At 37.9% G+C, this 27,513-nt stretch overlaps 1 protein-coding gene across 5 annotated transcripts in view; it reads left to right on the top strand.

Annotated features, from left to right (window-relative positions):
- The window catches only part of 5-ht7 (5-hydroxytryptamine receptor 7), a 226,831-nt gene that overhangs the window by 12,756 nt on the left and 186,562 nt on the right, over nt 1-27,513 (top strand). Inside the window, exon 1 of one of the 5 annotated variants that reach the window (XM_076808788.1) lies at nt 22,670-23,454. The exons of the other annotated variants lie outside the window; for them this stretch is intronic. The gene's annotated coding sequence lies outside the window, so the exon portion shown is untranslated. Of the gene's footprint in view, nt 1-22,669; nt 23,455-27,513 lie in introns of those variants that run through there. 5 annotated transcript variants of the gene reach the window in all.

Raw genomic sequence — 27,513 nt, 5'->3', positions numbered from 1 at the left:
CTTGCAACAAATTCTTGCGAAGAAGGAATTTTATAGAGAATCCTGGTTTCATCCTCCAGTCAATTGAATACTAGTGATAAACGTAAGAATGGATGTGAATTAAAAAATAAAAGACCCCCACAGTTGAAGAAAATTAAAGAACGACTGCAATTTGACATCAATATTAGTTTAAATAATATAGTAGGACCTCGATTATTCGAACTAATGTAGTTATAAGATGATCGAATAATCAAATGAGTGGCATTACAACTAATTGTAAGTCTCACATGAAAAATGGTATCTAATTTATTACGTAGGAATTATTATTACTTCTTCGCGTTCTAGTGTCCTTGCCCAATCTGTCTGAATTGCTAAATTTTAGCAAATTTTCTTTAAAGTTAGTAGTTGAACGGGATTACTTTCTTTTTGTTATGTTATTTATGCTCTTCTTTGTTTCTCGTTGTTTCCTTTTCGTTGATATATTAGTATGCAGCACAGCAGTGACCCGAGAATGGTAATTAGCTTGCAAACGAAGAATAGAATAAGTATCCACAATATTTCTTCTCGGCTTCAAATTAATCGGACAATCAAGGCCTTACTGTATTATCAAAATTTAGTTATACAGGATGCCACCAAACAGGTACAACCCCGAATAATTTCAAACAACCCGTGTCTTTAAAACTAACCTCGCGTATCTTCAGAGTAGTTTTTTTTTTTTAACGAAACTACTCTGTTCTTCACGCGAGTAGTCGCGAACACTTGGTCGCTATATAAATTTTTCAAACGTTTTCTCGGGAACACGATGCATACCTAATCTAATCCCTCGAGCCATCGGTACGAGCTGTGAATTGAATATTAATACCGATGTTTGCCTGGATGTCCGCAAAGAAATGGAGAGAGAGGAAAACGGAAGAAAAACGCGTCACTTTCGCTTTCGGTTTATCGATAACGCGCTTCAGTCACATATATCTTGTTCGTGGACAAGAAAATATTTATGAAGCAGAGGTACATGATTTTTACATTGTCGCTGGAAATTTCGCGTGGATTTACGTGCTCCTCGGCGACCTGTATAAATTGAACGTTAGCATGTCAATGGGGCGGAAAAGTTTTATTTATAGAGCCTGAAAGTATTGTGCATGTTAATCCTACGCTTTTCGTAATAATATCCTGGGAGTTAGTAACTCGAATTACGCCGAAATTTTATAACAGGAGTTTGTGTTAAGCTTTGTTTATTATATTATAATCATCGTTGGCGTACTTTTTATTTTATTTTTTTATTATTATTGGCGCGAAGTCTCTGTACGCTTGTAGATTACCTCAATAGAAGTATCAGGGTGTTTTCGCTTATGCACGCTTTCAGTTCTTCAGGGGAAAACACTCCTTAAAGGTTAATGTAGGATTTTCGACTTTCTGGTATATCTTAACATATAAAAAAAAATATTGCAATGAAAACTTAACGGCTTTTATGCCCTATAAAACTGTGCAATGAAATAGTCATAAAATTTGTAGTTTAAATAAAGGACCGTTCCCCACTACAAATTTTAAACAATTTAATTACACCAATTTATAGGGCTTCAAAAGCCGTTACGTTTCCTTTGCTCTAATATTTTTATATCTACTATAGTTTTCAAGATATGTAAACAGGAAAATAGCAAAACACTCATTAACCTTTAGGGGGTGTTTTCAGTCTGCAGGACCGAAAACGGGTACAAACGAAAAATCGCCTGAAACTTCTATTGAGGTCCTCTTCAAACTTGCACAGTTTCAAAAAAATCGGTGTGTTCATAATTAATATGCAGTTGATCCCAGTAAAACTTAAATAATGATCCTTAGTTATCATCTACTTAATTTCACCCAGATATAATTATTATCCGATGAAACTCCGTAGTCTGAATCGATCCTGCTTAATATTTGCTTCAATTTCAGACAAGCTGTACCTTTGTTCACATTCAGTCAATGTCAACTAACCCTAATTAATATGCAGTAAATGTAAGGCAGACTTGATCGACTTTCGTTAATATCCAGTCAATCTCAGACGATCTCTGTCAACCTTTGCTAACCCCAATCTGTCCTAGTCATCGCCAGTCAATCTCAATCAACCTTAGACAACCTCATCAATCTCAGTCAATCTCTGTTCATCCTCCGTGTCCAACACCCAATTCATTATAATCAACACAAGATCCACTGTCTTATAGCCAAAACAAATAGCTTCTTTAGTTCGTTGAGTCACATGTTTCATTGTGTGAATTAATTACCATCTATAGCCTGATAATACAGTAGACGGCTTCAGTATCTAAACATTTGTTACACGAACGCTCTCTTATCCTGATGTTCTGTCAGTCGAACCTTGTATTATCTGAACAATCTTTCCTTCTATGATTGGGTATGTTATGTGCAGCTATGTATATCATTTACTATCGAAATAGATACAGATGTATCTTCCTTCCTTCTATAACGATCAAATTACACAGAGTGTGACTGACACGATAGTAGGTACAATGGGGAATGAGGTGATTCAGATGGAAGCTCTGCGACTGTATATTTATATTAGGTTTCATTTTCGGTATTTTTATATGCATTATTCGAAAAAAATTGTGAAAAAAGTGAGTGTTCCATTATCTGAAAATTCCATTATTCTAAGGATCATGTCTTTTGTATTTTAAATTGTCTATTGTATTCTACTGTAGGTAAATGATTCTATTTCTTTTAAACGCGACGATAGAGAAGAATAAAAACTAACAGGGTAAAGGTACCAGTAGTTGACAATGTATCAGTAGTTAACAACTTTTCAAGAAAACGTGAAAAATGAGGTTTTTAGAAGTGCAACTATCTCTTTTCAACAGCGCGCCGCGGCTTCTAATAATACCCACAGTTCGCCACTTCTAAAAACCTTATTTTTCACGTTTTTCTGAAAAGTTGTCAACTACTGATACATGGTCAACTACTGGCACCTTTACCCTAATTCAATTTCTTATCCAGCTTAACAACCCCGGCTGTTAATTTACCAATAAAGACACCATGAGTGCCTATAACAGTATAAATTACATAAAAGCTTCACGCGACCTCCACGAAAATTAAAAAAATCGAAGATAGCATCAATGGCATTTTATGGTTTGAGTGAAACTAAATATAGGTGCAGAATTAAGTTCCGTTTCGAGCACATGAAAGGGGTCCTTCGAGCAGCCAATTTTTAACATTTTGCTAATATTATTCCAATGGTAATGAATTCCGTCGTCTACGTCTATTCCCACAATCAGACGAATGTGAGAGAAATCCAGTGATCTCCTTAATTAAACAGGGAAGTTAGTTCCTAAGATGCTCCCACGCAGACGTTAAATCGACTAGAATCGCTTGTTGTGCCGCAGAATTGTGCGAATAATTCCATTACGGACAGAGGATCCTTCGCCGAAATTCACCGTCGTCCTTAATTGTCGCGTTGATATCGCCCCACTAGTGAATTATTCGAGTAGAAAACTCGTATGCGAACTCCATTGCGAAAATATTCCACTTAACTGTGAAAAAGTACCAGCATAGAAATGAGAATGCGATCGAACCAGCAGATAAATTAGAACAAAAACCAGAAAAATTCAGCGTCGTCGCTACTGTGCGTTTGACACAAACACATCAAAGGAGTATCGAGATACAGATGTTCCCTTAGTCAGATAGAAACGCGTTTCCGCTGCTAACAACTTTCCTCTACGACCTTTCAGTCTAGCAAACCAATTTCCTGCTTCACGAGGACTTGTATCTGACATTTTCGCTGTTTTGTTCGATCATGTACGTATGGAATTCGAGCCACCAACTCGAAAGGGATACCTTTTTGTAGGAAGTTGAGGGGTAGGTTCCTTTGGACGCAAGAATTCACTTTGCACTTTGTAACTTCACTTTTACTACTTACTTCTTTTGCTTGCGGTGTAAGAGTATTGATTATTTCATCCAGTTATGTTCTTTGACCAATAACGTTATGCTGGGTAAATAAATTTTAGTATAAAAGGGACTTCTTAATTCAGTGGATGGTTTAATAGTTAATTGCAAGTTTGTCAATTAGGCACTCGTTTGTGGTTTTTCTTCGTAGCTTCTGCTGAAGTGGTTCCTCTTTAGCAAGTGGTCATGTATTTGGTGTAATTTGGTCCATTTTTTTATTCAATTCTTCTCCAATTCAAAGAAAATTTCAGAATAAAGTCGATGTTCAAGAAAAATAGGCACACTCGTCATTTAGGTAGCCAAGATTAGAACTAAGTAGTAGGCGAATATAGGGTAGAAGAGTGAAAGTTGCTTGTTAAGCTTCGAGAGTTATCGTAAACGGCGAAAACACGTCCCCTGCACTCTAACGCCGTTTTAATCAAGAGCACTCGGAGGATTCTCAGGAGGAAACACTTAAACCAGCCGTTCTGTACTGATCTTTCCCTCTTTGCATGCCAAACAGCGGCTCACCCTGAGCCGCGCAATTAATTAGATCAAACGGTTGACCTTTTGAATGTTTCTTTAACTCGGGCAGATTAATTAATCTCGGAATAGCCGAGTGCCGGTTTCGAAGGTGAAGACGACACTCGAATCATAAGACGCTTCTACATTTCCCTTTCGCGATTGCGCTCGTCAGAAGTAATCACCAGGCGTCACGGACCGCGGTGCTTTGAAGGGGATGTCCTTTTTCAATAATACTCTCGCTACGTTTCCAGTCTTTATTATACTAAGACCCTGGAAAGCATTAGTTTGCTCCTTAATTATTTGCTTCCCTTGTGCACATGACACCAATCGTTTTTAAAAATACCTGTATCTAAGTATCAAAGCTTCTCTCTCCTTACGACTTTTTAGTACAGTCGTACCGAACTGACGTTTTAATTAGTTCAGGGGTAACTGATACACGTCGAAAAACACGCAAATCCAGGTAGAATTGATCATATGTATTCGTATTTTACTAGATTCCGAGGTAGGTTTAATTAATTAATTCGTTCCGTGAAATGATGAAAATTCAGATGTTTGGTAGGACTATAAAAAATGATGAGAAAAATAAATTGCAGTTTTCAATTATATTCTTCAGAATTTCAGCATTCTTTTGTTCCATTTTCCGCTTCATTTTGCACTCCAGTAGTGGTCAACAGAAAATTTAAACTCTGAACAGTAACAAAAATAAGAAAATTCCATTAGGAAGAATAATATTTTAAAATGCATATCCCATAGATTGGGAGGGATTGTAAAATGGGCGAGGGAAACCAACGTAGTACGTAAAAATATAACCAACATAATACGTAATATTAAGTTTATTCTACAGACATATATCACTATTAGTTTTAAACTTTGTTTACTAACACTGTACCTTTTCCCACCGGTGGCCTACGTGGCACGGAATGTGTTAAAAACTGTATGAGTACTGTTTAGTATGCATATATACATTTAGAAGTAAATATAAAAACGTGTGCATATTTATTATTATATTATTTATCATATGCATACACATATATATTATATACAGTATACAAATGACGTAAGTACGAAATAACTTAAGCTGGGTGGTCGTATTTCAGGGGATCAGTGTACATGGAATTGGCATATGAAAAAATATGAGCAGCGTGAAATTCTTTTGTGTTTATTATGTCTATGAAATCAAAGAGAATTACTTAACGGAGTCACAAGATTTTCTGATTAATTTTATACAAATTCAACTTGAGCTAGCTTTCGTGGATGTCACACTCTTCGGATCTAACAGAAATTGTACTGCTCTGTGCCAGGCCTTAATGCGTTCAGTGAATTTAGACGCGTGGCATATTGCTGGGCTGTGTACCTTAGTAGAGTCAAGACATTAATTACTGTCGCCACCGTAACCTTAATCCTGGATCGAGTAATCCACGGATTATACGATACACTCCTATCTCGACTGTCCAAGCTACTCCGCATTCTCCTCGCTTAGTGTTGTTTGAAATTCAAGCGCGCAAAGCCGTTTAATATTTATGCCCTTTCAACTGTGAAAACTTGAATCAAATTGCAGTTGGTTTATTAAGCCGCGCACCTTCTCGAAAAACGTTGAGTGGCTTTTAAAGCAGTTTCTGCGTACTCTTAGTCAAGCAGGAGAATAGTCCGATATCACGACTACTTAGACATCTAGAGTCAGATGGTGCCATTTTGATATCCTCTAATGGGGATCTGAGGGAATCTGAACAGAGACTATCATACAGTCGAATCTCACCAAATAGATTACCCAATTTGGAGATCATGCCACTGTTGAATAATATCAAATTCAGTGAGAGTTAGATTTCGCAAAAAATGGCCAAACCCTGCGAGACTTTAGATAACTAAAAAAAGATTGGGAAACACTGGCTTATGAGATTAGACGAAGTTCAATGATTAGCCCCAAAATCATTCATAATTCATTTGTCTTGCTAAGACACTTAAATCTTATAAAAGTCACCCAAACTGTCTTTCAAAATTGAACGTATTTTGCACAATCACTGGCCGAAGCATTGAAGATCGCCCGATCTCATAAGCACGATCCAGATCCTGCAAAGGGCAATCAAACACCGCAGACGTTAGTCACATCTTGTAAAGGAAGCGGTCAGAAGTGGGTCAGGCATCTCGGTAGTCGGCCTGAACTTCGATGCGCATATCAAGGGGTCGATAAAGCCACGTAAATCTAAATAGAGTCGCTTCGACCCGTCCAAGCCGAATGGATCACAAAAGACGCGAAAGCAGGTCGCTGGACCCAATCGAACTTCTTGCCCAGTTCCTGTTCCCTCCTACAAAGAAACGCGCTTTGTTCGATCGGACGTTCGATTCAGACAGACGCTGTTTACGCACGTCCAAATAATTACGGCGCATTCAGCCAACCGTGGACAGCCCCGCTGCGATCTGTTTAGATCACTCCCTTGAAGTACCAGCAGCTCTCGTAATCTCTGACTCTACTCCACTGCGTTAAACTGGATCGCGTCGGTTCTAAGAGGGTTTTTGGATTCTGTTCGAGGCTGCGGGGTCCTGTCAAGTTTGCTGGTTCTACTTGAGGTCGTTAACGTCTGGAATTGCTAGTATAGAGACTCATGGCAGATGAAAACTTTTGGTTTTCAATTTCTTCCCTTTTCTGTTCTTCTGACGCGTCGCCCATTCGTGCAAAACAAACATTGTGGACACTGATAACTTATCGCATCCAGTGGCGTAAGGTTTTGAACAGTGCTCTTTCAAGTCAGTTAGGACTAACTGTGGAAACTAGTCCCTGGAAAAGTTTATTACAGTCGGAGAACAGGAAAGGGTGCCGACCAGGCCTTAAAGTTTAGAATTCATCAATAGTTTGGATTTAAAGAATTTTTTCAAAAATGGTAATCCCTATCGAAATTTTGTTCAAATAATATCAAAAGAGTATTCAATTTTCTACAATTACTGTATATATCATTTTTTCCTGCTTCCAACCATTTTTTAGATAATAACGTTTGAAGACAGAGAGGTCTGCTCTACGCGCGTATAGGCAATATGTCACGCCGTACAGGTAGGACGCGCGAAGTGCGAACCTCTCTATATTCAAACGCTATTACCTGAAAAATGGTTGGAAGCAAGCAAAAATTATATATACAGTAATTGTAGAAAATTGATTGCTTTTTTAATGTTATTTGAACAAAATGTCGATAGGGCTTACCATTTTTGAGAAATTCTTCAAATTCAAACCATCAATGAATTTTAAACTTTAAGTCCTGGCCGGCACCCTTTTCCGTGGACCGATTGCAGTAATCTTTTTCAGCGTCTATTTTTTTATGAAATGGAACCATATTAGGGGGTGAGAGCAAAAGAAATCGCAGTTTGAAAATAAGGGCCACCCTAGGGTAAACACGGAGGCGCCAGTAAAAGTGTTAATAACGCGATCACAGTGTGAAAGTCTGCCCGAACTATAATCGTGAGTATAGATGTATAGATACCGTTTTTTTCTGGGCATTTTCTTCATCGATTGCTCCCGATCTAATGACCCAAATCTATTGTTCGGAGACCGCGCGTTTCGGTATCTGATTTGACAAAAAGTAAACATCGAAGGCATCCTCGGTATGCATGAGTTTGTACCACGAGAATTGGCGCACAATCGCGCAAAAACTGTTGGATGCAATGTAGCAAAACTTTTGGGGTACGTTTCGTGAGGTTTCCTGGTGTGTCAAAGATTTGCCAAACTTTGTCAAGAAGTTTCGCTGCCACTTGAGTACGTCCACGCAGGGTCGAGGATATTGTTTGTTAACGTGAACAGTGGGTATTGGTAGAGTAGCTCTGCTTACGAGCATAGAATCGCGTGAAGCCAAGAGATGTTATATATTATGCTACGTTGATTAATAACGAGGAGCAATCGTTATTCTTTAATTAGGAATTAATTGCACGAATGGGTCATATTTTTCCCTTGGGATCGCCCACGCGTTATTAATGCCACGTTATTTGTTCCTATCAGCAGGGCTGTGATATTACACGCTGCATTTATTATTCACTTTGCAGGAATGCGATGTAACGCGGAATTGTTACGGTGGGTAAAATTTTCTGATTTAGGAGCGACAGAACGATAAATGAAGTCAGAGGTCAGAGGATTACTTGAAATTTTTGTTCAAGGAATGAATTCGTCTGTTGAGTAGGGAGGGATGGAAGTTTTAGTTTGAAAACTGGGTAAAAAGAATTATCTATGCGATGGTATATAAAGATAAAAGGTCTCCAAAAAGGAATAGAATTATTTAGAAAGCCTGCTTTGTATGCCATGAAATTTCAGATTAGTATTTCAGTTGCTAGTTTGTTCCCCGCAAACACTAATTTAGTAGATAACACCTTTTACCTTGCACATTTATTTTCCTCATTTTTAACATAACATAAGAACTTACTTTCCGGATAGATAGAAATTTGAAAAACAAATCACGTCATAATCTAAAAATATATGAGGTTAGTCACCGTCCTGGAAGTTCACTTCACATTCACGCAATAAAGTGTATGCATTGTGGACATACAAAAAGCAGTATGCGAAAAGGGAGAGACGTGATGTTCTTTTTCCCTTTCATGTAGGTTTAACGTCGCATCAACAGCATAGATTATTAGCGACTGTGCATCAGCTTAATAAGATCTTTTTTCCCACATGTTTGTTACTGCTAAAAGTGGCTGATAAATAACTGTCGACGTTATTGAGTGGTAATGAAGATCGAACGGCTGCGATCACGCGATGCCACGTTGACCAGTATCGATCAACGTTTCTCGGCAGCAATTGGAGCGGCGATTTCGGGAATGGAGAAATTAAGTTATCAAGAAGCCTATTATCGCCCGTTAATACACGGCGATGGGATGGAAGCTGGCTCAATTACATGCGATTTCGCGTAGCGCAATTAGTGATCCTCAAAGAGACGAAATTGAACAGGAAGTATAGAAAATTGCCTTTCTGCTTGCACTAATTTAAATAGGAAGATCACGATATTTAAGGCATTTGATCCTATATAACAGAGGCCCGCCTTTGACATTGTACTTTTAGTATAATATCAGACATATCCGAGTTTTCTCGATTTTTCAATTAATTCATTAAAACTGACATTCAGAGTTTAGCGAAGAGTCAGATATGTTTCCTATTTTATCGAATATATGATAGAAGGTTTAATTTGTTTAGCATATTACTGGAAATACAAACTCTGGTCAATTTGAAAGATATGGAATGTTGTGTTTGGATAAACTTTGAAAAGTGAAAGTCTCAGAAAATAATTTGATCTTTTAAAAGCACTATTTCTATTATATTGGAAATTCCCAATTCATTTCCTTAAGATTTCTAAGGCTTTCGAGATATTTAGTTTCTTTATAGATCTCCATGTTTATTCCATTTTTTAAATTTCGATCTATTTCATTATACGAGTTCATATTACTAAACAATTGGCGTCTTTGAAATTTGCCTTCAGCGTGCTTCAAACAAAACGCCTGCTCACCCTTTTCCGTCTCGACTCCTTCGATATTCTTCTTGCGCGAATTCATCGCGCAAGAAGTGCTCTCGGTACAACGTTATCGATTTTTCGAAGAGCCTTGATAGGACCAGGGGATCCACAGTCTGATTTCAAATACTCAATACAGCCGGAAGGTTTATTGGCTTAGCGAAGGAACTAAGAAACGAGATAACTTTTGCTCTCCCTTAATAAAAATTGACGTTGACAGGTTCTCGCGAATTTGATGAAGGAAGTTCCCATCAAGCAGCAGATTCTCATAATTACGGTCCAACTTCTTTTCTCTGTCAATTAGGTACTCGTCATTCTGCTTATCGTATCGGAACGTCCGAAGTCGCCCCATCCGATGAAACTTGCAGCTCGTCATAACCATCCAACTAATTAATCAATCAGGCAATATGGGAGCAACATCAACCAAACGACTGCTTTTATTATCATACTTTTTCGTCTTCGCCACGAGGTTTACTCGTAATCCGTTCGCTCTTTCCTGAATTAATTGCCGTCGGTTTGACGTGGCGTTTGTGCACTCGACGAGCTGATTTACATGCGCGCGTATCGGTGACATTAAATTTCAATCAACGACGCCAATTTGCGAATCCGCCTATTCCAGCCGTATTCTGTGTTTTCTCTACGTCCCCCTGTCGTGTTACCGTACTTTCTGATTAACGATCGTACCAATAATACGGCAATTACAGCGCAGCAATATTAACGGTTAGCCTTTGCAACACGCGCCGTCGCTTTTCATTATTGTGGTCCATCATTTCATTCAAAGCTCGGTAACCGGCGGAGGGGAAAAAAGGAGAGCAATGGAAATTTTCCCAGCGAACTGCTTCTCCAACCTTTCATTTCCTGTTCCCCACGAGTTTGTTCGCGATACGAGGCGCTGAAAGCGAGGCGACACGAAGACTGTCTACGCCTTTGAAAAGATCAATCGTGGCGTGGGAGGAATTATGCAATGTCTGATAATATTCGCAGATTTTACAGGTCGAATGAAATCTCGCCAGGTCTGTGAAATCTGCGCTGCAAAGGCGCGTGAAAGGGCTTAAAAGTTTATCTTAGAAAATTCCATTATCGAGCCGCCGATGGGGGTGGGTTTGGCTCTACTCTGGGGTAGCCGATACCGTGGCAAAAGGAAGGCGAGGTGTGAATACCTTTATAAGAGGCCCTGGCTCTCCTCGTATCGCGTTTACTCACTATTTGCACCGTTTAACTGCCTCCACGAGGAGCGACGTTTGATCGACTTCGGCCCATTATTAGGATCGATGGCGCGTCAGGGGCGTTGCTTGAATTTCAGCGCTGGCCAGCGACGAAGCGAGAGGGTCGGAACACCAGACCGCCAGATAACGTCCCCAGAAAAGTCGAGGGGCGCCCGGCAACCTCTCCGACACTGTCGCCGGGAAAGAACGAGCTCGTGTGTCGTAAAAGGGATATTTCATCCCTTCGAAGGCCACTTCGGGGGAGAATTAACACGATAACGTTTCGGATGTAGGTGTTTCGTTTGTAGGTTAAATCGTTGCTTCTGGTCGGTGGTTTGGATTCTTTTTCTCGAAAGCAATTCGCGGATTGTCTTTTATGAGCTTTGATTTTGTACGTGGCTTTTGAATTTCAACGTGGTTCCTGTGGTTTGAGAAATTCTGTGATTCGAAAATGACGGAGTGGAGAATTATGGTATAGGTATACAGAATTTTTAACAATGGAGTTCGTGAAATGATATGAAATTAACGCATGTTAATTGTTTGTATTGTAGAGAATGTCCACTTCGAATTGTATGTTAAAAACTTTTCGAAACAGCTGGTAAATAATCGTGTCTTCCTCGTTTGAATATGACTGCTTGAACCGATGGCGGTACCATTTCAACTACTCAAGGGTACTAGGCAGTCGTTTTTGTCGGAAATGAAGAATTTCTTTTTCATTTAATTGGAAAGAAATAAATCGATGCTGAGATTTGCTCTTTGACACAAAGTTTATTAATATCATAAGCTTTAAAACGCATCTTTGTTTAGTCAAAAATATGCATTATACAAATATGACGCTACAGATGGATCATTAAAGAGGCTATTTAGAAATTTGTCTTTTGTTTTGCAGTGATAACTCAAAAACGGAGGTTCCAATCGATTCAAGTCGAATTCGAGCATGTTCACAAAATGTGTAGTTTCAAACCAGACCTAAATTGAAGTTAATGAAAAACTCTTATTCTTTATGAAAAGAAACTAAGACCTCATCTTTCGGGGCTTGGGGGAGGATTAAACCTCATCAATTTAAATTAAACAGTCTATACAGATCCTTGAAATATGTTATAAGTACGATAAGTAAATATAACACTTTACACGAAATAGTTTTTATATTATTCTTCAGCACTGAAAGGTTTTGAAACAGTAATTATTACAGTTTCCAGAAAGTATTTTACTGCAAAGGGATGTGAGGGAGAAAATGATTCGTAGAATTTCAGTAATATTTTTCATAATACTCGTCGGTGTGAATAAATCGAAACGCAGAAACGATTCAATATCCGACTGCAAAAATGGAAGAGGTTGGGCAGAGGAATACCTTCTAATTGTGATCGAAGATTTTTCCCTCTCATTTCATTTCCACCGCCTTTCAGCTTCGAACCTTTGCTGCTATTACAGTCGCCGATCTGATGGATTATTTTGCGAATAATAATGAATATTCAGACGTTCACGGAGACGATATGATTTCTATCAAAGGAGAAAATTCCTACTTTTCGCGTCGATCTTCGTCTCGGTAATTTCGCGCTTCCAGCGTGTGTAATGAATCCGTGGGGACGAATAAATTATCGACCTTAAAATCTTTCCTCGCGGAGCTTCCTAGTGGAAATGACTTTATACTTCAAAAGTCTTTACTAGAAGATCGATCCTCCAAGTATTTATTAAAGATTATTTACCTGTTAATACAAAATTTCAATGCAATTTATTCAGTAATTTCCAAACACATAGAAACAGGCATGAAAAAAGAATCCATTTTAGGAGAAAGGTCGCGTTTCTCTACTAGGGTTCTAAAAATGTGATTATCATTTCCACAAAATTATACCTGAGGGAATATATGCCAATTAAGTACTTTCTGAACGTTAAAAATTTAAAGTATGTAAAATCTAGATGATTATATTAACAAAGTAGAAGAAAAATAATTACGAAGTGAACTAGATAAATTAACATCAACAGAATTTAATGAAATTTTTTATATGTAATTAAAAAATTCATAATATTGTAAAGAGTCTTGTTGATTTTATCGTTTTGAATTGTACACACATTATTCTGTTGTAACATTTTATCGTTATTGTAGTTTCCTTACGTATTATTTCGACTAACATCCGCATTTATGGGAGAACGATGAAAACTCTTTCGAAACTATGCCCAGGGCCATTAAAGCTCGATAAATCCCCGGATCCGTATCGTCGAATCTTTGATTTGTTTCACTTCGATGTCGCGGCGCAACGGGTTGCGTTTGATATACGACACAAGCTCCCCTGTGCCGTGAATACTGGTGACGAACGAAGGAAAGGCATTTCTGATGGTAACACGATGTGTACTCAGCAAATACGTGTCGAATACTTATTGGAACTTGTAATCGATTTTCATGGTATGACTGCAGTTCCTGTAGCTCTTGGTGGTATATTGGAGGAAATAAAAAAGCATACTGGGTGTGAAGGAATGTACCTGTATGTAAGTGTGATAAATTGTAATGATACAATGAATTTACATTATACAGTAAATTGAATTCAAAGTTCACTATCTACACCAAATACTAGAGTTCTCTTAAGGGGTTTCTCGGCACTAAAACATGGCCAATGTTTGGGAGTGATTCAGGGATAAACTATTAGTCCCATTGGTTTAACTTTTATTGAATTGTATAGGTACATGTTTGTTGATTATAAAACAGGTCTGAGAATAGGAAAATGTTTAAAAATGTGGTGTCTGCGTGCAGTGGCTTAGAACACGTTCACTGGCGTCGCCTCAAACGTTGTGCACGATGAATCGTACGAGCTGTCTGAATAAAAAATCTCCGATTTTTTAACAATCTTTAGGATCGTAGTTCTCCAGCGACGTCGTCGCCATTTTTGCGATAAAAAATTGCGGCAATGGTAAACACTTTGAAGAAATGAATCGTGATTGTCGCTATAAAAGTCGTCCCTTTTTGCTTGTTATTGAAAAATGGTTCAATTTAATTGAAAAACTTCACCGAATAACGAATCTTATGTAGAATATGTGTGTAAATAGTGAAGTTACTTGGATGAACGGTGAGGCAGTTATCACGCCCACCATTTTCGAAAATGATGTTTCGAGAAAAACCCACATTTTTAAAAATTTTCCAATCCTCGTACGAGAGGTATATAAACATATGCCTGTAAAACACAAAAAGAATTAAACCAATCGGATTAATAGTTTATCCCTGAATCACTCGCAAACATTGACTACGTACATGACCTCTTAAAAGCACCGATTATCCCAAGATTTTCGAGCCCATATGCTGCAACGATTATCGGAGCAAATTACAGCGCATCGGGCATGAATAATTATTACAAAGTATCGTGGCGGAATTATTTATCACACGGAAGGAATGCCTTTTGTGCAAACACCCAGTTGATTCGCGCGGCCCACTGAATCCGATCGTTAATTACGGAAGTGGAGTGCATTATTAAGTTTCCCTTTCCATTGGAAGGAGGCGAGCGTTTGAATAATGAAGCCATCGCGACTCATTGACTTCTAGATAAATTACGTGAACGAAGGAAGAAACGGGACGAAATAGGAAACATTCTGGACGATAGTCTGATTGTGCTAAAATGGCAGAAAATAACGTGCCAAGTCCTTGTAAAATTCTAATCGTACAAAAGGATTTACTACAATCAGTCTGCCGACATTGCAGACCCTTTCAAATCAAATTACTTCGAATAGAAATAATTAGAATCGATCTATTCACACTGCCGATGACGTCGGCGCGTTTCCAGGCCGCGGGGCCAACTTAAAGGGACCATTTTCCAAAACCTTGCCGCCATTCGAAGTGTTAATGATGAAAATAATCGACCTAATTCAACCTGTGTCACGTGTCATGGATAATATTAATATCAGATGATAGCTAGTAGATATAAAAAAGCAAGAGGCCGATGATGAAGACGTCGAATAGGATGAAGCCAAGGAGCAACTTAGGAATGAGAGCGAAGGAGGACCATGAATTACGATTCTTGTTTTGCCACCGCGGTATTTTATCATTACACTAGGTGAAGTGAACAGGGTCCAGCGGGACGTTTTCATTCTTATCGGGTCAGTAAGTTACGATGCAGATAAAAGTTGGGTGCTCCTGCCGCGCTGAAAAACCCTCGAACCAGGGGCGCGCGGGATTCTCTGCTATTTCTCGATCTCGCAGTGGGAAGTGCAATATCTACAACGACGCCTTCAGGATGCGAGTGAACTTTCGCGGGGATGCATCACGAAGTCGACTTTTCCAAACTTTTTGACGATGGCTTCTCTCGCGCGAGAACTCGTCGCGAATAAGAAACGATCATCCCCGTGATAGGATTTGCATCACAAACACGCAGAATGAACTCACTTTAATGTTCCCGACGCTTTCGTTTTTACGGACTTTTACCGTGCTCGAGATGGAAATTGTTTTCTCAGCGACAGTTTCGCGAAAGAAATTTTCAAGCTACACACGTTGGTTGTTGAAAATTTAGCGCTCGAGGAGAACGTTCTTATAGATTTCTTGACTTCTGCTTTTTTAATCGCGAATGCGCGTACCTTTGGGCGGTTTTCGTAAGTACTTTTTAATTTCCCGTTAGAAATCCAGCGTTTAATATAATATTTTTGGGAATCAATCTGTTCAGTTGCAATTTGGGTTAGAGTGGAAGGTTCTGTGGAGTAGAAATTTGATTCCGATTTTGGTATTGATTCGAGTTTACTCTGGAATTCTGCCAGGCGACAGGAAGGAATTCAAAATGCTAGAACCAGTTTTAAACAATTCGATAGAATTTATACGAGTGAATGGAAGTATATTACTGAGAGTCGAGAAAATATGCTCGGCAGTCGTGGAGAAAAAGGTGGAGGAACATTTGACCGTATTTTCAAGCGAACTGCATACTGCATTGTGATATCAGAAATTGATAGTATCTTGAATAGTGTAATAATTAAGGAATTAAGCAACTCCTGTCTTCTTATAAATTAATTTTGTCAGAGAAACTTTAAGAAAATTACTGTTGTACGCATTCGCGAAAATTATTATCGATGACAATATTCTATGAAATTATGAATATTATATTTTGAATGGATAGATACAATTGTTTAATAAATTATAAAGAATACAAGGAAATTTTCTGTATAAAACTTGAATTCTTAAAGAAGAAGTTTCTGGTACCTAATCTCTTAGCTTCTACATCATAAGTCCAATATGGTGACTGAACTTGATACCTGCCGCCAATATTCATAGGCATATACAGCACGTGACTGATTTAGGAAAAATATGTGTACCGTAAACTAAGGCAAGAAAGTTATAGGAACGTGCCTTATCCAAACTTTACTCTCAACGAGAAAGTGATTGATAGATCGCATATTAAGTGCACACCTTCCACTTCAGCGTAAATATATTCAGTCATTCTGTCATTTCATGACTTCAGACGGAAGTAATAACTCTCTTGAACTCGCCACGACTTGGAAAATAAAGCTTTAGCATCCTGCATTCACATAACATTCCCTTCTCATTTTCTGTTACAGATTTAGCCTTTGAACCATTCACATATGGTTATAATAAGGCTTATTATTGTATTCTGCATATATTCTGCATGATTCATACGTATCTACATACGTTTTATTTGCATAAACGACCGCAGTCTAATAAATAATACAATAGCTGTAGAAACGTGCGGGATTATTCAAGGTCTCGAAACTCTTCCTAAGGTTAAGGAAACAGTAATATCACAAGGTTTGAGAATTAATACACTGGTAATGAACGCATTACACGCGTATGGAAACGCATGGAAGCATATTTCAATATGCCAGTGTTATCCGCACAAGGAATCGTTTCTTAATCGTCTCGCTTATTTAAAAGAATTTATCGCGTGAGAAGCTTTCTCCTCTGGTATGACAAATCAAGAACTGACCCTGCAGTAACAGTAAAGAAATTTTTGGTAAAACGAGGGATTCTAGAACCAAATCACCTACGTTTTCTCCTTATTTATCTCTGCCACACTATTCCTTATTAAGAGAACAGAAATCACAAATATGAAATATATTAGCAGAAACTTACGAAAGGAATTATTGCCATTGTATATAAATGAGTTCAAAAACTGTCCCAAATAACTTGACTAACGAGTATAAAAGTGTCTACTCTTCACTTCAGTTTATTTGCATCACTCTCAAAGTGAAAAGCAGGTAGAATAATAAAATACAAGATGGATGGAATAATACTCGTGCAATGGTGGATTCGAACATCGCAGTTTATTCACCTAAATCAGCTGCTCCCCTGGTACCTTTTCTAGGTGAATCCCTGGTTGGATTCCTCGATTCAGGCCGTTCAATTTATTTACCGAAATGAGAGTGGAGGGAAGTTAATTCCTTTAAACCGATAGCCGTTAGACTTTGATGTATTGCGGTAGTGACGTCGCCGCTGATATTTTATGTATGAACCGACGAAAGTAGATGCGCGCTCGATAATATTTGAATTTCCGACAAACCATTAGGATCTACCTTCTCCGCCACACCTCGGCTTTAACGCTGCCATAATTTGTACCCCCGCGACGTTCCTTCGTACGAATCAATGCTCACGCTTAAACTACGTTTTATTGATTTTGCGTAACTCCTGCTGCCTGGTGGATTGTCAATAAAATGTGTGGTCGCTCCGCCGAGGCTCGTTGCAACCGTCCTCGTTGAAAATTTCTGTCGTGCTTGTGTCGCGCGTGGTTGAAAAGCAAAAGGAACATGGGGATAAAAATTGTGGAATCGTGTATTGATGCTTGAGTGATAGAGGAGGATTTATTGTTCTGTTCTTGGGAAGAAATTCATGGTATTACAATAGGTTAATGATGATGCCAGGGATGTAGTGTATTTTTTAGGGGTTCTTTATACTCTTTGATGTTCACACTCGTTAGAGTGAGATTTTTTTAAGTTCGAAAGCTCAAGAAATATTTTCTTCATTATTAGTTTCACAGTGACAATTTTTATATATAGATGACCGGTATGGATAACTGTTTTACACTGCAGGATACTAACCTGAATTATTAAGACGGGAGATATATAATATATTATACATCTACATGAAGAAATGATGTGTGAGAGACTTAATTAAGTAGACGATAGTTTTTGGGGTATTGAAATGTTAATGGGTCAGTTCATTCTAATGGGAGTTAGTTTGAAGGAGGATAAAGGCTTTTGAGAAACGACTAAGGAAATTTTTGTGGAAAATTTTGTACTTAAAGTTGAGGATTTTTTAACTTAATTATAATTTAGGTAGATGAAATTAATGAGTTCGATAGGTTCACGCGAATTAGTTTGTCTATTGGGTAAGCGACTAAATATTTAGTCTAAAATGTAGATTTAAAATACTCTGGAAGATTCATTTTATTATCGACTATATCGTATTTCACTGTATAATTTCGCTACAAGGTCTGCTAATAACAATTTTCTAGAACAGATTGAGCTATTGTAATAACAAAGTAAAACCGATGTGGTTTAAAAATATTTTCATAGAGAGGACATTATATAAGGGTATTATGTTTATTTTCATTAATTGAATTATCAAAGTATCAAGTATTTAATCAAAATAACAGTCTTTATTTTAACGCAGTCATTGGAAGAATCTGTTGTAGAAGTCTAAAGTACTAACATGGGAGTTAAACACACAGTATTCTGGGAAACGAAACAATGACTTACGTTCCTTAAACCTATCGGATTTTCTTCTTGCGTTTTACCTTTCCTGGTTTCACTATCATCTGTTGTGTTCTTTGAGTGCTTATATTCGTTTTATACTTTCGAAATGTTTCGCCTTTACCGTTCTCTTCGCTCGACATCAAAGCACTTCTGAAATATCAGTAGTAAGAGATTGCACAGATCAGACATCGATTACCTGGAAGTAGAATTCCTCGTAATAAGAATGTACATCGCGTTCTTTGTTCGTGGTTTTTATAATTCTTTCTAGAATCATTTTAAAAGTCCCTTCTTACGTTTGATTTCTTCCTCCAAAATAATTTTTTTAATATCTATTATTGGAAACGGGCCCATATATTTGAACTCTTCTAGGACTTCCAGCTCCATAGATCTATGTGGTGACTATATCGATGCCTAAAATAATATCGACCAGGAAAATTGTTGGTACCTACATGTAATAAATAAATCTCTCAGTTGCAAAATTAAACAAATTCAATTATGATAGAAAAGGGAGCTAACAAAAATTGAAATATAGCTCTGGGCATTTGACTAAGAATTGGCAAATATCAGCCCTTAAGGGGTTAGACCACCTTGGACGAAGCACAGTGCAGCAGCGAATGAAATGAATCTTTGTCCAAAAACCAGTCAATACTCTGAAATACTAACTTTTAAAACACTTGATTTTCGAGAAAATCGATGTTGATGATCTCTAAAGTACGCGTGCACTTGCCCCGAAATCAGGTCCACCTTAAAACCTCATTCTCTCATAAACAAATCCCAATATGAAAAACAAATCGTCCTTATTATAAACTGAAACGCACAGAAGGAAATAAAAAGCAACGAGATGTTACAAGAAAATTTTACATTCAATAACACTGTGCAAATAGCCAGGTTCAGCGACCTAAAAGTGCGCTGCTATTACTCCCAACCCCGTTCTAACACTAATAATCACCCTCCCTCCGCCCGTGCCCCCAATTCCCTGTCACCCTGTGCAAACAGCATGAAAAAGTACCGTCTCATCTGCGAGCAGCGTAAAAACATGATTCCTCCTCCAACTATCATTCAAATTCTTCATTTCCTGCTGCTCATCGCATTAAATCGACGCGGAGCTTCAAAGCAGCGCGCCGCGGCCAATTTTGTACCATCCAGATCGCGCGGCAGCTAAGGGGCTGCCCCCTTTCGGAACGATACACTCTGCCCTTGATGCCGCGGGCCTTATGAAATCCATCACGCCGCGCCGAATAATTGAATAAACACTGAGAAGTAACTTTCCCGACGCGGTATGAGGGTCGTGACAGGTCGGCGGGACGCGACGCGACCATGTGTCACCAGCATTCCCCGGAGACCGAGTGTAAACAAATTCTAGCGTCAAATATACGGCCGCGTTAAAACGTCGGGGAGCAATGTAATAGTTTCCTTCGGTGACCCACAAACTCGAGTCGCCCCGGCAGGTGGCCGCACTTTTAGCCAGCGTTCAACCGTTATGCATCTACAGGCCGTAATTATAATTTACATCCCGAAACTTTGACGGTCCCGCGACCCGTGAATTATGACCACTTCTGGGCTACCCGCGGTTGTCACACGGTATTTCGTGTTTGCTCGTTAGACTCCTTATCGTCTATCTTTCTCAGGTCGTCCTTGATAATTGTTACGGCCCTCGTTTGCGAGGAGGTTTACGGCGTATGATTTCTTAGCATTTCTGTTCTATTTCTTAGTTGGAGCTGGGGGTTTTGACGGGTTTTTTTAATTCAATTTTGAGAGATTCAGCTACCCTACGCTGCGTTTTTGGTGGGGTTGGTCTGGTGTGATGTTTGTTTACCAGGGATGTTTTGGGAGGAAGTTTCTATTTGATTGAAATCGGTAGTTTGTAGACAGTTAGTGTTAAATACATATGTATGTGTTTCCTGTGTTTGTTACGAGACGGTTTGACCTGGGTGAAATATCTGTTGATAGTTTAATAATACTTCGAGCGACGCGTGGTTTTGGATAGCGTGCTTTGGACACACTTTGGAAATATGAATGCGAAAACACGTGAACGTCAAGGTGTTAAGGGGTTAACCTAGTCAGGAGACCGAAAAGAGGCGATTTTTTTTTTTAAATACGGAAGCATGTATTTTTAAAGAACTTTTTGCACTTAAAAGAGCAACATTTAAAGAACATTTCATAATATTTTTGTACAACAAATATTCACGTTTATAATAAAAAATATAACGACATCCAAGAAGCCTTTTTTAAAAATGGTGAGCAAAATATCTTAAAAACTACTGCACCAATCTTTCTGAAATTTGATGGGCTTGTTTTTTATATAAAAATCTACTGTATGACGGGAGGATTTTTTCCATTCTATAGTTTCGATTTTATCAACGAAAAACGGCCATTAGTGATTACCATGAAGCCATTTTTCGTTGATATAATCGAAACTATACATTGAAAAAAAAATCCTCCCGTCATTCAGTAGATTTTTATATAAAAAATAAGCCCATACAAAGGAACGGTAACAGATACGGTAATAAATTTACTACCACAGATAGCCATATTCGTATAGGTTAATGGAACTACTTAGTCTTTCTAGAATTAATCTGAAACGAGCTGCGTAATTGGAAAATGTTTTACACGAAAGTTACTTGGTTTTAAATGCTGAACCATTGCAGAATGGAAAAATTCTGTTGCTATTAATTTTAGAGAATGTTCCTCCACTGCTTCGGAATTACCTTCTGTCAGAAAATGTTAGTAACTATGAAGGTGGTAGGATAGCGGTACGGTCAATTATTCCCCACAAATGTATGGTCAATTTGAATATTCCTCTTTCAACTTTATTTAAGCAAATCTCCTAAATCACTTCAACAACCGCAGAAGCGTCATGTTTGATGAATTTCATTCAGATTCGATTTGGAATGATTGATAGGTACATTATATTAGTCCATATGAGATTTCCAGTACAGTTCAGTCATTTATCCTGCACCTCATATGTAATTGATTGATAGTGCTGACTATTATAGCTAATGATAGGTAGAGTAAGTCTGGATATTCAATATACTGAACACGATATTCGAACGTGCCCCATCCTCTGTACATCATAATCCCTTCCCTTTATATCCAACATTTACAAGCGAAGTTAGGCAACCCGGAAATTCATAAAATTATGCAACTTTGTGTGCAAGTAGAATAGTTCATGCGTAAGACCAACCTATTTTTTTTTGGTGCCGTAGTGTGATTTTGGGGGTGGAATCAGCGCTTGAAAAAAATGCAGAATTTTCTTCTTCGTGGAATATGTCGAGAACGGTGAGGGATTTCGAAAATAAGCATAAACCAAATATCTTTTTTTGTATCTAGAAAATTGCATAAAAATAATAATCAAAAAATCTATACTTTTCAAGTTACACCCACCACCAATCCTTAATTCGATAATAATTACTTTTCCGCAGTTTTGTAGATAACTATAAAAAAACATGCAACCATAAAAGAACAAAAAGAAAATTCTGAATTTTTCCAAGGGGTGATTCCACCCCCTAAAACCACGTTACGGCACCAACAACAAGTAGGTTCGTCTTACGCATAAACTACTCTACTTGCACACAGAGCTGTATAATTTTCTAAATTTCCGGGTGACCTAACATTCCTTGTTACTAAAAGTCTAAGAACCGTTGAAAATCTCGAAATTCATCCATGCAATCAGATTTATAAAACACCATGCAATACAGAAAAATGTTAGAGGTATGGAAGAAATATACCAAACCAAGAAAAGAAAAATATGTCTATATAAACTATAGCAGGAAAGAAGTAAAAAAAAAAATACTTACACTATATCCATGTTTTTCTTTTAATGCTTTAATTTTTTGAAGGAGTGAAAAAGAACGTAGGTACTGTCAGAGGAAGCTTGCAGCAGTGAATACTAATAACATCGACACGAAATTAATAAAGAAACTCCACGATAACTGCGTTTCGAAATCATCGCCAAATATTGGCGGGTTTTTCAAGTAATCAAGCTTACAACCAATTCCGCCAGCGTCTTGCGTGACAGGAACTCGATATCGAATTGTACAAACTATTTCACTCAGCCCGCCATACCGGTTGCCGCATAGTTTTGACATGTAATTTGGTATTACTTTGAGGCAATTTGTACCCCGTGCCTGTATATCCCATATTTACCGCAGACCTTGCACACGTATCCCGAATCGCGCGAATAATCCCGCATAGTTTCTCTGTTTTAGCGAGCCACATACCGAAGTCTCTCCATTTCGCGTTTCTTCGCGCGTGTCGTCGTCCTTTAGATTTTGAGTCAGATCGTAATACACTGTCAAGCAGAAATAAGGGTAAGAACGTAAAGGGTAAGAATTCCATCCCAGGGCAATTTCTTTTATTCCCAGAGACGGGGACATCGAGAAACGGAATCCAAATAACGTTGCTGGCTGTTTTTCACTGACAGAATTGCGACAAGAAAAGCGCGCTTTTCTATTTACTTTATCTGTCGTGATCCCACTTTTAAAGGGCCTCCGAGCAACTTCGCTGTTGGCAAATCGGATATGTGAGTCGAAGAAATACGTTGGCAGGACGAGCCGCCGCGACTCTCGCTCCGTTCTTACCGTTCAGGGAGGCGCACTTAACTTATTCAAATAAGTCTGCCTGCTACGACGGGGACACGAGCGCGAGGACTGCGAGCGAGAACGATGGGACTTCATTTGTCCTGTTATAAAGTAAGGGAAAGATTTGCATTCCCTTCAGCTCCTGTCTTTGTCATCCTGTAGCTCTCGTTGGATTACGCCAGCAAGATTAAAAACTGTTAACGAGGAAAGTGCTAGAAGAGGTCTCCGACTGGAAGATTAATTAATGCCAACGGTACAGATATTAGTTGAGTAACGAGTTTGCTTGGATTTTCAAGGTGCATAGTTCTTGGCAGCTTGGAAAGGGTTGTTTCTAAGGTCTGATTCTGGTGAACAGATGGGATGATAGATGTTTGAGGGGTGCATCATGTGAAGTGTCAGTTGCTTTTGGTTTTAGTTTACTGGAATTAAGGATTAGGTTTGTAAGTTATTAATGTTGCAGTGTTTTGGTATAGAGTTTGAATGTGGATGGGTAGGTTTCGATGATACTTATAAACACTGATATATTTCCAGATATTTACGTAAATTTTGAATGTATTCTGGTAGAATTTGATTAAATTTTAAAATGCTACGTTTGTTTTTCGAAGCGTTCTATTAAATTTTCATGATAATTATGATCTACTACAGGAACTCTAATAGGTCTACACAAGATTTTTCTAGGTTGTTGTGCCTTCATAGAAATAAGTTTCTTTGGGTTGAGATAATATTTAGGAAGCTGATCGGGTTTTGTACAAAAATAACAATAAAATAGATGATTAGATAGCACTTGGATTTGCTATTTTTTATTAAGCTACTTCGAGCTGATTTTTCTTTGAACCCACCAATTTTGGAGGATAGGCAATGTATTATTTATCAGTTATAGTAGGAGATGAAATGATTTTTCATTTTTTCAATGCGAACTAGGGAAACATTAATTAAAGACCTGTTTCATTGCGTTTGTCACATTTATATCGATTTAGATAACGAAAGGGGTATGCTTTCGTACAAATTTTTAATGGCGAATTAGATTGAAAAAATTATATATATGAGAATAAAATTACAAATTGTATCTCGTTTATCGACCGAAAGGAATGCAGACAGGCGGATAAACGAAACCATCAATTTTTCCCTTCGTTTGCACAAGTGTACAAAGAGGAAATGTTGCAAGTTACATACGGTTTGATATTTTTCATCGAGTTATGAAGCACCGACGACAATGCTGGAAATTAATTTTATTGCAAAATTTCCGTTATGGATGTCCATGGCGTTCTCGCATAGTATAGCAAACTATGAAACATTTGTTCAAATAAAGTAAATAGGTAAATGGTTAATCACTTAATTCCGAAGTCACTTCATTTTCTATTAAATCAATGACGCACAACGTTTATTTATTTCGAATCGTAAGTATATTCAATTAGAAGTCTGTACATAATATCTTTGCTTCATATATAAAATTCTCAGTATAATAAAGCGAATAGAAGAATTTAAAAACAAATATAATCCCAACCAAAGGTCTATATCCCTACAACGTTGGGGTCCCATTTTTATTTCTGCCATCGTTCAGATATTTATTCCTCCCTGCGGATTTGTCGTGCATAGAAAATATTGCTGATTCTGAGAATATCTGAAAATATTTACGGTATTAAGAAATATTATTAAATAAAGTTAAAGCGTTTTAGAAAATTAATTCATGGAAGAAACTTACTGTCTTGTACGTGAAAAGCGATTTCAGAAAAATTGAAAGAACAATTTCCTTTGATATAAAAAATATATATAAATATTATTTAAGCTCCAGTTATTTAAGCCTCTTTATCTGTCCAACCCGAAACTTAACTTAAATAGCACTTATGGAGCTGTAAAGTCAAGTTTTCCTAGTCCTGGGTCCAGAATGACCCAGGTGAAGCTAGTATTACAGCGTGATATCGTGAGTTTTCGGTGAGTGCTCACCTATTGTACCATTATTGATATAATTGAGCACAATTTGGTGTAAACAGAATTCCATCGTTCAGCCATTTCCCTCCAATGACATGCGTCGTTAATGAGTTACGTTTGACACGAAATAACCCCTCATAATGCAGCCTAGCTATTGAAACAGATCAATACGATAAGTTCTATTCCGACGTCAAATGTCAATTCTCCCCCTCGTTTCGTATTTACATCGAATCCAGCAATAGTTGATTTCTCTAGCGTGCTCGTTCGCTAGACAAACTTTAATAAACACCGCGTATAAATATTTCACCAATCGAATTTCCTATTGTACTATCTCACTGGGATTGCGAATCGTACAATGTTCGGGGAACATTCTCGCAATACGAACAATTTAATTGTCGATTTCACCAACGAAAAGGATTGTACTAAGCGTTGCTGTCGGGCGTTTACGATTATGAATAAATTAGCGATTAATCATTCGACCAAATATCCTCGTAATATCATATATAAAAATTGATGCTCTAGTATTTCATTACACTCGGAAACCTTTTGCTTGCAACTCCATTTAGAAGTAAACTTTGCAGTTCGTCTGCCTGCAAATGTGCAGGAAGAGTTTAAAACATAGAAACATAAAGTATAATAGAGAACAGCTTTTTTCTTTTTAATAAAAAATTAATTTATTTAATTTACAGATGCACAATACCTACACTCTTAATCCCATTATTGAAATTATTTTCAATCCTTTCTTTTCCTATTCTTCGACTTGATTACCTGAAACAGTTGCAACCTAGCGAAGAATATTTAAGACTGCATATTCATCACTTTTAGAATGTATTTAAAAAATTTGTAAGTACTTCACTGGTCTGATTAAAAAAATTAGCTCGTGGTCCTTTACGTGACGTATAACGTATGCGCAGAACGCGCATGTTTAATTAATGCAACAGGGCTGGAAATTGAACAAGGTTTTAGCAAACGTTTAGGGGAAACTACGACGCAACCGCAGACCGTCAAGTGCCGGTATTCTGACGAACCACTAAAGAGCGTGTTACAGCTACATACGATGGATTGGTTGAACGGTATGTACTTTGACCACTTTCGAATGCATTCGGTTTGGTCCAGTTCAGCAACCACGCACCGCCACTGCGTTCCGTTTGGGGACGTTTTGCCTCGTGGTAGGTGTCGATCCTCCTGTCATGGACAATATAATTCTCTCCCTTAAGGGGACTAGGCAGTTGAAAAATCGATTTTTTATTGCATTTTCCGAAAGTACTATCTTTTCTCAATAAAATGCCGCTTGGTTTATAGTAAAATTTGCAAAGTTGTAGATTTGGCAGCTAAAAGCGTCAAGCGGCAGCCTATAGCGTCGCCTTTGCCCAGAAACTTTAAATGCGTTTTTCTCGAATATTTTTCTCTCTTCATTTTTTCCTGATTGCGAGCGAATTGAGGTTCAAATCGACTTGGAAAAAATTACAGGATGTGTAGAACATGTGCCATTTCGGCGCAAACCTCTGATATGGTCTGTAAAAATTCGAGATTTTTATAAAAAAATTAAGAAGTCACCGAATTTTGGTAGCGCACCATCATTGTTTGTGTGCTACCAAAATCCGGTGACTTCTTATAAATCCGGTGATTTCTACGTGGCGTTTAGTGCACTGCTACAATAAAAGAGGCGTGTGGGTCTGTAAAATGGCAAAAAAGGAAAAAAATGACGATGTTTGTTACATGTTGAACCAAGAAGTACTAGAAGGTAATTTTCCACATAAAAATATTAATAAGAAAACAGTATGTGTTCTAAAATTTATGACTGAAGGCTGATACGATTGCCATTGATATAGCTTTGAAGAATTTTCTTGAATTTTTTATTTCAGACAATCCTACGTCGAGTTATGATGGTTACAGTATTTTTGTTGTAGCAGTGCACTGAGCGGCACGTAGCATTCGAACCACTACAGGAAAATGAAATTTTTTTCATATCCTCTAAGTCCCTTTATACTGTGAATTTTAGCAAAAATGGACATAGTGGGTTTTCCTTGTACGCCCATGATATTCACTTATTTATTTAGAAGTATTTAATTTAGGGGTAGGTTTAATAGCAGCGCACTTTTAGGTCGTTGAACCTCGTTCTTTGCACACTGCTATGCATATAAATTTTGTTCCTTCTTTCTTTTCCATATTAGCGTGTATTAAAGCCGATTTATTGTCATGATTATGAGTACCATCCATCCTAAATGCCACCATCTTCTG

The sequence above is a fragment of the Andrena cerasifolii genome, chromosome 3 (genome assembly GCF_050908995.1).
Source record: "Andrena cerasifolii isolate SP2316 chromosome 3, iyAndCera1_principal, whole genome shotgun sequence".
NCBI lineage: Eukaryota > Metazoa > Arthropoda > Insecta > Hymenoptera > Andrenidae > Andrena > Andrena cerasifolii.
This window is presented reverse-complemented; position numbering and strand designations above follow the sequence as displayed.